General features: G+C 39.6%; 1 protein-coding gene across 8 annotated transcripts in view; it reads left to right on the forward strand.

The window, feature by feature from the left end:
• Positions 1–13,446, forward strand: part of INPP4A (inositol polyphosphate-4-phosphatase type I A) — a 128,882-nt gene that overhangs the window by 31,003 nt on the left and 84,433 nt on the right. Inside the window, exon 1 of one of the 8 annotated variants that reach the window (XM_061997937.1) lies at positions 5,321–5,479. The exons of the other annotated variants lie outside the window; for them this stretch is intronic. The gene's annotated coding sequence lies outside the window, so the exon portion shown is untranslated. Of the gene's footprint in view, positions 1–5,320; positions 5,480–13,446 lie in introns of those variants that run through there. 8 annotated transcript variants of the gene reach the window in all.

Here is a 13,446-nt window from a genome sequence, read left to right on the forward strand (position 1 = left end):
GCATTGACAGTTTTTCTTTCTGAGGCATTTGAAGAACCTACCAGTCACAGATCACAAAGACCAGCATGAGATCTGCAAGTCCTGCTTTGTGAAGACTACAGGAAAAACACTCAGAAAATGTATGGAGTGGACTGAATGAGCAAAATGAATAGATGTAGACAGTCCCCACTGGAGTATGACATTTTGTTAGACAATGCAAGGAACCATAGTATTATTTAAAAATCATGCAGTAAGATATGCTTGCCTCAAAATGAGTTTATGCCCAGGTTTGGCTGTCTCATTTGTCAGAATTCACAGATCAACATTCGATTGAAATTATTGTATGACTGCAAAAAATGGCGCATGCTGGTTTGAAACTGAGTGGTAATTGTGCATTGTAGAGAAAAATAAAGGTTGTTTGGAATTAAAAAAAATATTGTTTCTGTGTTGGTAGAACAAATTTTAATATTCTTGGAAGCCTGGAGAGACCAAATGTTTTCTAACAGGCTTTCTCTCTTATCCAAAGTGATCTCTATAACATGTACATAAGATTTGAGATTACAGATGCTTCCACACTTGCACTGTATAGTATTTTTAGGAAAAAGCAGAGCTTTAAATATATGTGGTATGAAATCAGGCACATGGATATGGCAAATGGTCCATCACTTGATTATCAGGTTTAATGTACTGTTAGGGTCTTGCTGACCTTTCTGTCAATGCAAGACATGGACAGATGTTGGCATTAAAGAAAAAAAGAAAGCAGAAGTGGATAGATATGAGCAGGCCAGCTGCTAAAATATAGGCTGACACTATGCTGAACATCAAGTTCAGTCCAGGGAGTCCTTCTCATCCAAACAAGCCTTTGCATGCAGCAAGTGTGTTCATGTCTGTATATGCAGAGCCACAGCAGTGTCTGTGAACTAGTCTTTCACTTGGTCAGTACATCTGTGGTGCTATGAGATATATTTTTCTTGTCCTGTTTTGGCTGATTTCTCTGATCTTAGTCTCTCGGAGTGTCTTGTTTCATCTGCTGAGAACAGACCATAAAGAGGAAATGGGGATTTAGGTTGTCTTGAGAATTTTCACTAGATTCACAGAAGTACTTCCCTCTGAGACCTATGCAGCTTGTCACTTTGCAGCCTCTTCCCAGTGCACAATATGTAGCTTTGGATTGCATGAGACAATTTTTTTTTCTTTTACTTGGGTCATAGCTACAGCAAAAAATTGAGGAAGTGATCTCAGTGCTGAAATGTACTTGTGCTGAGGTGGACACGGTTTCCCACAGCCTCTTGTGGGTTGCTTTGCCAACTGCTTTTGCTGAGATGAGTGCAAGATGCTACTGAGACACTGGTGGAGAATGTAGTGATGGTAAAAAGTTCAACTGCTATAGTGTTTCCTGTTACTTATCTTCAGAAGCCTTAAGATAAATATGATGAATAAGTACATCCTCTTTCCTCCTCCCATACCCAATTACTGAAGCTCTGGTTTCATGTATGATTTCCTCTGTTCATTATCTGTGCAGTATAAAGGTTCTGATGCTGATGCTTTTCCCAGCATCAATTTACAATTACTTGAGAAGCAAATACTGCTTTTGTCATAGCATAATCACTTGCCTGGTCCTCCTGGCTACACTATTTATGATAAAAGCCAGGATGCCATTGGCCTTCTTGGCCACCTGAGCACGCTGCTGGCTCATGTTCAACTGACTGTTGATCAGCACCCCCAGGTCTTTTTCCTCTGGACAACTTTACAACCACTCATCTCCAAGCCTGTATTTTTGCATGGGGTTGTTGTGACACAAGTGCAGGACTTGGCCCCTGGCCTTGTTAAATCTCATACTCCTCCTTGCTTCTCTGAGAATCAGCAACTCAGACATTTCATGATTACCTCCAACCATGACAATACCTGCAAGTCTTTGCAAGCACCAAGTCCAGAGGGGCACCTTCACTCTTCTCTCTCACCAGCTGCTTGAAGGAACCTCCTGGACTGGTTCCTCACTACAGATTTGTATTCTCAGCAGACATCTGATGAGTTCAAGTCCTCCATGAGAATGAGGGCCAGCAATCTCAAGACTTTTCCCACATACCTACTGAGGATTTAATATACCTCCTCATCCTGGTTAGGCGGTCTATACCAGACTCCTACCATGACATCAGCCTTATTATCCTTCCTCCTGCTTCTTAACCCATAAACACTCAACTCGATCATCACTATCTATGACATCTAAACAGTCAAGACACTCCCTAACATAGGAGGCTACTCCACTGCCTCTCCTTTCTTGTTTATCCTTTCTGAAGAGTTTGTAGCAGTGTAGCACTCCAGTTGTGTGAATAAGCTCTGCTTTTGTTTTGAAAATGTGTGTCAGTGCTCCTAAAAAATTAGTATCTCAGAACTCTCAGGCTCAGAAAAAACAAGGCTACAAATCATTAGAATGCAGCCAAGTATGCAGCTGATGGAAAGATGACTGGAAGATTGGAAAGGTGAGGGGGGAAGGAGGAGGGGAAGCATCGCTGTGGATACTGTTGGTGGTCCTCAGTCTGCTTCTGTTACTCTGTTGCAGTGGGAACCAGCTCTGCTCTTGAAGAAAATTAGTGTCTTTGGGTTCATTTTGGGGTTTTGTTGTTTTGGTTTTGGGTTTTTTGTTTTTTTTCCCGGGACAATAGAGATAAGATGAGAAGAGGCTCTGGTACATAAGTAAAAGTTGAGTGTTCTCAGTAAGGACAGTCTGACTGTAGACTGAACTTTCATGAGGAAGTGGGTTAATATGGAACCTGACAACATGGAAGAAGCTGTGGGAAACTATTCCCACCTTTGTTGGTGTCATGATGACTGCTCTAAAAAAGTAACCAAAACAACCCTTAAACAAATAAATTCCCAGAGACAAGATATGAGGAGGAAAACCAGGATATTTTGGTCTGTCATGTTCTGGGGAACCATGTTGATTAGGTACTATAGAAAACCCTTTGCTTGCTTGTTTCCTAAAGGAGAAAAGTAAGTTTTTGAGGTTTTACCTCTGCTGTGGTAAAAAGCTTCAGGATGTCACACTATTAGACATGATCCAAACCCTTTCCACTACAGAAGGTCCAGCTAAGGAGATTTATAAATTAGGCATCATGGAACTACTGCCTACAGAAGCTAGATAGTTTCTGATTTGTAGATGAGATCATTTGTAGGTAATGCAAGTATGTGTATTTTACACAGTGCATGCTCACTCGAGGTGTGTTTTATCTCTTTGAGGCCTTAAACAGCTCTTTTCTTTTAGTCGCCTTTGATACAGATCTTTGCTTTAGGTGGCACCTCAAACCTCAGCTTTGCTGAAGTTGCAACAACAATTACATGCCATACATTTAAAAACAAACAAAAAAATAACACCCCATCCCTTCAAAAAAAAACCCCAAACCCAAGCATTTGAAGTACCTTCTGGTTTTATCTTAAGTTTTGTTTTCCTGTCTGCCTGTGTCAGATATGCCATCTGGACCATGGCCTTGTAGATAGTTTTCCTGTTCAAAATCTGTGGGGTCTTGGTTGGTTTGGTTTGGTTTGGTTTGGTTTTTTTTATTGCTGGTGTTGGTTTTTGTGGGTTGTTTTTTTCTTCCTTCAGGCATGCTGTGGATTTTAGCATTGTTTTGCCTATTCAACCATCTAAGACATGACAGTAGAGCTTTGACAGGAGGAAAAATTCAGTGTCATTAATAAATTAGGGGAAAAGATGAGATTCAGCAGAAGATTTTCCAAATGCTAGATGGAATAGTAATGGTTTTAAAGGAAAAAAAAAAAGTAACTCACAGTATCTTCATGGACACCAGCTACTCTTTATCCCCCTTGTTTATGTTATCTCCATGACCATGCTTCAAGGTTTGTTTTGCTCAGCCTTATTTCTTCATGTCTCTTGATCCCTGCCAAACCAGTGTTCTTGGCTGCTTTAACATACTTAGAATAAACATTCACCATTATTAGTATGAAGTTTGTTCAGCAGCTTTGATAACAACAAGATATAGTACTGAACAGTGCCATGCACATACTTGGATCTGATGGGGGAGTGATATGATTGGACTTTGCAAAAGAAGGAATTGTTTAACCAGACAAAACCCACAGAACCATGGAAGTCTTCTTTGATATTAGCTTTTCCATGAGAAATCTCAACACAATCTGTTTATCTGGGTGATAGCCAGCTGGATATTTGTTAAGTATGAGGAAAGATGTTCTGCTGTAAATACTTTGACATAAACCAAGTGCCTTTTTCCGAAACTATCTGGGATGTTTATATGAATGACTGTTAAGCAGGTCTGCACATTTTAATGGCATTGTGCCTTGAGCCATCAGCTTCTTTTGACAATACTGGCATGGTTTGTCCCACCATGATTTTTTTTTCCATGTCATTGACCTGATAGTTCAATAGTAGAGAGCTTAGTCTGCTTCTTTTGAAGGCTGGATTTACTTAACACAGCAACAGCTTAGTATAATGTACCTTTCAGAAACAAAGTGTAATCAGTACAGCATTGCGTATTAACACTGTCTAGCATTAAGTGCCTCATGATGCCTCTTCTCACTTGTATGTGGCGGGGAGTCTGACAGGCCTGGGAAGTAAATAGGTGATCAAGTTGCTGCTTTGACAGTGGTAATCAGTACCTAGTGAGATGGATAGCTGTGGGGCAGGCTGCCAGAATTCAGCTCTTTAACACCAATATACTGTTTCTGCCTATAAAGCAGCTATGCTCTTTTCCTGTAGGCATTTCTCACTGCAAAACTGGTGTCAAGCACATAGGATTTCTGCTCATGTGCATCCCATAGTTCTTTTTATCTTTTGTCTTTTATCTCACTGCATTTGAGACCAAATTTGTCCTCTCTGGAATAATTAATGAAATCAGAGACACTTTGCTATAAACTTGTCATGAATAAATGCATGTTCCCCTAACACAGTACTTTTGTTTTAGAATCTTTCCTCACCCTAGAGAAGAGAGAGGTGTGAGCCCATAGATACCCTGTAGTAGCACACCACCTGGTATACCACGATATTGACCTGGCTTGCAGAGCAATCTTTTGCATTTGAGATTAATATATTTACGGCAAAGAAATAGAATTGCCATCTTGGGAAAAAAAAACAAAACAAAACAACCAAATAACTAAACAAACCCCAAACCTGATTATGTGGAGGATTAAATCAAACTTGATGCTGAAAGAAAAAGCTGGGGCAGTCAGCAGGCATACACAGAAACAGGCGTGCAGTGAGTGCATGTGTGCCTGTGCGACAGGGAGGAAGCCCTGAAACTTAAACTCCTCCTGCAGCTCTGCATCTGCTCTGAGTCACTGGTATGACTCACACTGACAGTGTTCACGTTAGTTAGCGTTCAGATGGAGCAGCTCTGGCAAGAGAAGAAGCAGGTTATATTATTGATTACCTGCTGCAGCAGACAGTTGCGCCAGGATTTTTTTTTGCGAGCGCAGATGAAACAGAGGAGGCTCTACTGAGCACCGTTATTGTTGTCATTGCTTGCTTAAGGTAAGAATGCCTGTTACTTACTAGAGATAGATTTGAAAAGGAATTTAGAGCTTGTGAAGGCTGAGTCTCTTTCTGCTGCTGCTGCTTATTCTGAGAGGATGCTGATCTTGGGAGCTGCGTTACTGCAGAGCTTTGTCTCTCGACTGTTTGCAGTGCCATATGGAGAATCATATGGCTAATGGGCAGTGCATGTCCTAGGAAACAAAATAACAGTATTCTCATTCATTGACGTTATGTAAGACATGGCAGCCATGTTAAGGATAGAAGACCTCTTTCGAAGAAATAGTGCTGCTAGATGGTAGGGCAAGGAAAACAACTAGTTTTTAGGCAGCCCTCTGTTCTTTGGAGAGCGCTGCAGTTCTGTAGTTTTTGCTTAAAACTAAATTTACTGGCTTCTGAATTTCTGTGTTAAAATAATAATAAAAAAACAACAGTGGCATTAGAAATGGCAAAATGATTGTTTACATTTGGAATCACAGTGATGTTTTGCCTTCAGCGTCCAGGCTGAGAGTGCGCACACGCTGTGATCTCTTCAGTGCCTGGATGTAAACAGTTTCTTCAAGTACTGTATATTTCCAGATACTGATGTGTTTTTCACTTTGTGCCATTTTTCATGAGTGTAGACATATGCAGAGTGGGTAAAACAGTTTTTTTGTAATGACTTTACTGCAATTTTCTTCACTCTGGTGCCATAATTTTAATGTAGTCTAGACTGGTATTGTTAACTGTCCTCGTGAGGAATCCACTCAGTTTGAGCATTTGCTGTACTCCTCACACAAGATTTTCTAAGTTAGGGACTCATGGTTTTGAACTGCAATGATCAATTTATCTTAATTTCTTTTTTCTTTTTGTATTTTTGTTTTGTTTTGTTTTCCTCTTTTTCTTTATTTGGCTGTGCAAGACAGTGTCCTTCTAAAGTGTGTCTTACAGTATGGTTGTCAATCGTTCTTAATTAACAAGGGAGACTAGTCACTTCTGTGTATTATTTTCAAAATGAGAAAATGAGGGTATTTTCAAAACCCACTCATTTGCTAGCTTACTTTCAACTACCTGAAACTACCACTCATTTCCTTGTAGAATGTACATGAAATAGACCACTGTCTTCTTTAAAGAAAATAGGGTACTGTAGTAAGGTTATTTTAAAATGACAACATACTTTAGGTTCTTTTTCTATTTACTGATTTATAGCATTCGCTGATGAGTAATGCTTTCATTGCTATGAATTTACTACATGTTACTTCGTCTTTTAAAAAAGATTAGGTTTCTTAATAAAATGGAAAGGAGGGTTTGTTAATGCGTTTGTAGCATCTTTACATTTCTTGTGGCATCCAACTTAGAAAACTGTAGTGTGAAAGAAGCTCACTCCTGTCACTCCTGGACAGCCATTTCCCAGAGCAAAATTTTGGTGGCTAATTCTAATGATTTATGTTTCTAATAGAAAATATTTCTCATGTTACAACATTATACATGCAAGCTAATTTAAACAATGTTAGAGTTGGTTTTAAGACTGCACACTAACAAAGTTCTGGCATATGACAGTCTTTCCTTCCTTTTCTAAATCCAAACAAGTCCAAATAAAACAGGCTTTATAGTCTTAATGTTTCCACTAATTTATGTCCAAATAATTGTTTTATAAGATTGTGTGTCAGAATTGTGTTTACTTTCATGTTTGCCTTTAAGTATATATGCATTTAAGAGTACAAATTCTGTATTATTTTAAACCAGAACAAATAATATATTATTCTAAAACTCAATTTTCTTCAATTGAGTTTACATAATTTCTTTATTAATGCACAGTTAAATTTCAGAAACGTGCTTTACATCTAAAAACCAGGATGACAGCCTCTGATTCAGCACAACCCTGAAGACAGCCTCTACATCCTATTTGTCTGTAAACTCTTTGTGTAATCACTGATCACCAGAATTTCCTCTGATTTATCTCATTCTCATGCTGCCTTCTATATCATTCTGTTTGCTACTGGAATGCCACTAACTGAAAAAGAGCATCAGCCGAAAAAAGAACAAAAACTCTGGCCTTGCAAGATAGATAGACAGTTTGTTTTATATGAGTTGGAAGGCTTCTTGGAAGAACTAAAGCAGTTTCAGAGGTGATTTGCTATGATATTCTCTTGAGGATTACATGCCTTCTTTTAGATATATTGACAAGACTCAACTAAAATGTAAATAGCCAAGCTAGGGGAGATTTGTGCAGATACATGATCATAACTGTGTTAAGTGCAAAGAAAACAGTTTTATTGTATCCTTCTGTGCAGAGATTTTTTGATAGGTATAATAGGATTTGTCAAAGTCTGCTCTCAAGGCACCCTGAAAGTTAGTTTTGCTTTAAGTTGGCTTTGCATCAGGCCATAAAGGCAGCATGCGGTACAAACTGTTAGGACCTGTATTTTTGGCAGGACTTGGAGTTCATGATCTCCTTGACCTTTCTTTTCTATAAGATATGGTCTGTTATCTCCAGTGAACCCAAGCAGAAGATCCCAGGTCACTCTTCTTCCCTGCTCTTCCTAGCCTACAAGACATCACCGGTGCTTGCATGGCTGGTTTTCTCATCTCTGCATTATACTAGAGCCATGTTTTGTTATCTCTGCCCTTACTGAAGCTTTCATAGACTTCCTGCTGAAATTTAAGTCGCCCTTTATGACTCACTTCAGTCACTCTACTGTAATCTGCTCAATGATTCTCTCGATAGGTTTTGCACCTAGGCAACCCTTGAACGGTACAAAGCCTCAAAGCTCATGTAATTCAGCTCTTCCCTTTTGCTCCTGTGGCACTTGTGGTGCGAATGACAGGTGGGATGTTCATCTGTCCTTTTGTTTCTTCCTCTGCAAGATGTGCTGCTTTTTCTGTGGCTTCCTTTGTGGCCTTGATCTAACTGTGTTATTCTGAGCCCTTCATCTGCCTTCCTGGAACTTGGGATGCAATGCTGCTAGATTAGCCCCGATCTGTTAACATATTGTCTTCCTCAGTCCTTGAGCAGAAGTATTGAAATGGGCACTGACATTGTCTTTGTGCATGTTGTTCTGCCTCTCCCAGCTGTGGCAGGGGGAAATGACTCTGCAGGAAACAGTTGTTTCTGTGGGTAGTAAGTGAAGAAATGAGGGGCATGGAGAAAATAAAGAATTTCTCAAAAATTCTTGAAGCTCTGAGACCTTCAATGGGAGGAAGCATTTTCTTATTTTACATGTAAACTGCATCAACAGTGATTTATAGCTAGCCTTGCTAAATGGCTAGTGAAGAGCTTGGGGGAAATCCAGGCTTGTTATTGAAACAAATTTGCATAAATCATCTTTAGTATGAGTGATTTTAAAAATTTTATTACAGTTTGACCTGATCAATCTGAACTGGAGCACAACCATATCAGATACAGAGTGTTACACAAGGTAGAAGATGGTGTATGCACTAAATAATGTTTTGGTTTGTTTGGTTTTTTTTCCCCCACAAAAAATGATTGCTATATTTTCTGTGGTGATGTGGTATTTGACATAAGACTTTTTGAAAGACACTGAAAAAGCAGCAGTGTATTGGTGTTTGTGTAGTACATCCTTGTGTCACAGAACAGCACAGTGTTTCTGTTTTCAAATCTAAATTTGAAAAGAAGGGAGGGAAGAAGTTTGTTTGACTTGTTTTTTTTACAAGTTTTTATTAGTTTTTTGTGTATATTTTTGAAATAAATCCATGGAAGCGAGTTACATTGGAAGCAAATGATTGCATGTGAGCAGTATGAATAGCACTTTGCAGTACTGAACCATCTTGTTTTTTGCAGAACTCATTCTTTTGCTTGTGTAATTTTTAGGAATTACCATTTTTACATCAGTTGTTTTGGGGGTCTTTATTTGTATTTGTGTATGCATCTAGAGAGCATCTTCTTTGTCCCTTTCCCTGCTTTCTGAATAAGTTTTCTTATTTGGTTTAGATTTGTTGCCTGGCTTTAAAGAGGAGGGGAAAAGAACTGTTAAACCTTTGTTTATACTGTGTCTTGAAAAGCTCTTCACTTAATCCTGAAGCAGTTTAAGCAGAGGGACACACAGGAGGAGGCAGTGAACACGTCCTGGTTGTCTGTTAGAAGGGTTCCCACCTCATTGTGAGATTTTGTATCACACAGATGAAGTCACAGTCTCACTTTTTGTCTGTTAACACCTTTGTGTATTCTTGAGCGTGTACTACTTTAAATAAAGAGTGAAAGGTTGTAGCCTATACTGTGAATATAGCAGTGACTGTCCTTTCGTTTGCCTTCAGGGTCTGAGTTTCCACTTGACCAGTCCTTCATGACTGTAGTCCCCCTTCTCTGCTCTGGTATCGGAGCCAGAGTAAGGATAACTATAGTTCGTTTTGATCTGGTTAAATGAGATTATGGCCTGGATTATGATGGTATGTTATTTCTGTACTGAATTCTCCCTGTATTTTATAGGGACACAGAAATCTGGGATTAGCTCAGTTTTTGTTTCAGTTTGATTCTTCATCTTTTAAAGCAGTAGAGTACCGCCGAGTCTGCTGTATGGGCTTAAATAAATGGTACTGAATTGGTAGATTCGATGTCTCAAATGACTGTGAATTGACTTTCCACGTTCAGGTGAAACACAGTTTGAAAGGAATGGGTTCATGATTCTTAATTCAGATTTAATTTTTAGATAAATACTTGCTAGTGCCAGATGGCAGAGCTGCTATAGGCAGAGGTGAATAACACAGTGTGTCCATTTCTGCAGGTTATTTGGGCAACAAATCTGATTTAAAAAAAAACCCAACCCCAAACAACAACAACAAATCAACAACATTGCAATATTCCAGATTTCACTAAAAAGCCTGTAACTTCATCATGTTTCTTATGTGTGATAGGGGTTATCTTAAGCCCCAGATTCCCAAAATACTAACTGCTGTAAAAGATTTCTTCAGTCACGTTCTAGAAATAAGCACTAATGGTCTGACATTAAAGCAAAAGTTCTGTTTTCTTCCTCTAGCATTAGTCTTATTTCTGTTGGGCAACTGGAAGGGCTTCTCCTGAGGACACAGGGACCAACATGATAAAAATGTTGATTCTTTTAATGCACATAGAAGGACGTGAAAAAAATACCATGCTGACAATATCTTCTGTTGCTTGCAAGAGCTCTTTTGAGCTTTGTACATTAGTATGGAGTATTTGTATGAGAAGCATTGCATCCTGAGTATTATTATCTCTAAATATTAGTCTCGTGGTGGTGAATACATGATGTAAAAATGCATGCAGCTGAGCTGGCTAGAATGAGGTCTCTCTGTTATGAACTTTCTCTCTAATGTGGTTGCCTGGGAAAAGTTGATTAAATTATTCTGTGTTTCTGAGATAATACAACTTTCAGTTGTGTTTTGGTAAACAGGAGATGGTGAGTAATATGAAGAATGTGACCTTTGTGGTTTTTTCCTATGTAAGAAATATCTCTTAGTTATTGTTCCATAGCTTTGTAGTGGTGAGAATATGATATGAAAAACATCTACAGGAAAGTGACTTTATACAGAAAAGTTGCATGGAAAAGTGACTACTGTTTTACTGACACGTTTGCAGTGAGGCAGACTTGCAAACGGGACTAGAAATTGATTTTGGAAAGAAAGAGTGATCGGAAATATGAAGTCTGCAGTTCAGCTGGGGAGTAGAAGGGACTGCAACACTTTTGATCTCAAGTTTATGAATTTAACAGAATTGCTTATGATCTTATCTCGGAAAGTAAGTTAGGAGTGCTCGTGTTTGCAGACTGGCCATTTTTAGAATTGAAATAATAGTGTGAGTAAGTATTCATAGTCATGTAATTTACTTTTTCCCAACAATAGGTATTGCTTGTTAATGGTCAGAAGCAAATTAAATGAAGTTTTAGTACTAAGTTTGTCTTGAGCAATGGGATGTCATGTAGAGGATCCTATGGGAAACCCTGCAGAGCTTTACCATCTTTACTAAGTGTTCACGAGGGGTTTGTACAATTAGTTTATCTACATCACTTTCACTGAAATACACGGTGAGTGAAAGTAGCCACTTAAGGGTGTGGGTAAAATAGAAATGGGAATTGAAGGAAATTGTGTTTGACAGTGTTTAACCCATGCTTCAAGGATTCAGACCTGTGCTTTCTGGAGGAAAGTCACGGCTACCATTGCTAGAGATGCTCAAGAGCTTATTATATTGAGCTCCACAAAGGCGTGGCTGGGGCAATCAGAGTGGCATACAGTTAGAATTGTGTTCCTGTGCCATGACCTTAATTTGTCACGTTTACTGCTCTGCGTTGAAATAACATCCTTTATCGTTGCCTGCATTTTACCAGCATCTTTTGCAATGGAATGCACATAAGTATTACTGCCCTTTTAACTGATGCAATCTGAGGGAGTCTGAAGCAGTAATCTGAGGGCTTCTCTGCAGCGAACCTGCAAATGCTGCCCAGCAGTTGGGGCCAGCGGGCCTGTGGGGCAGAGTGAGATGGGACTTTTCTGCCTGTGGGGAAGGATGCAGTGGGAAGGGCAGGGATGCCCATGGGCAGGAAACCAGGGCATGAACTGGCTCCTGCCATCCAGTCCCCTTCCCCTCCCCTTCTGCTGTGGAAGCCTCATTTATGCCAGCCGCTCTGTTTTACTCTGTGCCCTAGAGAGGGAAGCAGAGGTGGTGGCAGTTTGCTTGGGGCAGTTGGTGGGGGGATTTGGGGCTTTTTTAACCCTTAAAGTAAGAGCTCTCTCACAGGACCCTTTTAAAGATGCCATGTCATTTCAGTGCAAAGGGCTGAGCACCTTCAGACTAAGCAGTACAGGGGTCGTTTTGGGCATGTGGAAGGACAGACTTCCATTTGCACAAGAAGCGTGTGTGTGTGTGAACTGAGGAAGGGAAGGACTTGGCTTCAGACATTTATGGTGTCTGAATTTTGATTGCCTTGTAAAAGCTTTGCCTTTTTTTTGTGGGATATTTCCTAATAGCTCAAGAAGAACTGAGCGTTCCTTTCTGTGATCATCAATGGGATTTATATTTCAGACTTATAAACATTACCACAGCTTTTTAGTTTCATGGGAAATCAAAAAATGTCACAAGGGGCCACTGGTAAGTTTTATTGAAGGCTGGAAACAACTTGGCACACATAGCAATTGTCTCTCTAGAAACCAGAGGTGTCTTTAAATACTGTTTTTTTTGTAAAAAGTAGCAGAAAAATAAATGGAAGGCAGAACATTTATCAGTGATCTGCTTAACTGATGTTACATTTGTGATAAGTAGCAGACAAAAATTGACTAGTAATTTGTCTCAGTTTGTGTGATAATTCAATACCCCTTCCTGTCATAAGCCAGATGTCCAGGATAAATGGGAAGAGTAGTTCCATCCTAGCACAGTGCTTACTTGTCACTAACAACATTTGCAAACCTCTAAAAGATTTCCAAGAGAAAGGAGATGATAGATAGGCATTTGGGAGGGCTGTGGTAGTTGATGGGCAGTATAATATTTTGCAACCTCTTTTTTTAAAGTACGACATCTTTCCCAACTTCCCTACAACTTTCCCAACTTCCCTACAACTTTCCCAACTTCCCTACAACTTTCACTTTTTCCCCCCATTCCTCTGTGATTCATAATTCTAGGACTCAAGAAAACAATGTCTTCACAGTAAACATCACAGATTCACAGAATGGTAGGGGTTTGAAGGACCTCTAGAGATTATCTAGTCCATCCCCCCCTGCTAAAGTAGGTCCACCTAGATGAAGTTGCACAGTAACACATCCAGGTGGGTTTTGAAAACCTCCAGAGAAGGAGACTCCACACCCTCCCTGGGCAACTTCTTCTAGTGCTCTGTCACCCTCCCAGAAAAGAAGATTTTCATTATGTGGAGCTTTTTGTGTTCCAGCTTTTGTCCATTACCCCTAGTCTTATCACTGGACACTACAGAAAAAGTTGTCTCATCCTCTTGACATACACCTTTCAAATACTTGTAAATATTAATGAGGTCAAACATGTGACTATTCTA

Source organism: Colius striatus, chromosome 1 (genome assembly GCF_028858725.1).
Source record: "Colius striatus isolate bColStr4 chromosome 1, bColStr4.1.hap1, whole genome shotgun sequence".
Classification (NCBI taxonomy): domain Eukaryota; kingdom Metazoa; phylum Chordata; class Aves; order Coliiformes; family Coliidae; genus Colius; species Colius striatus.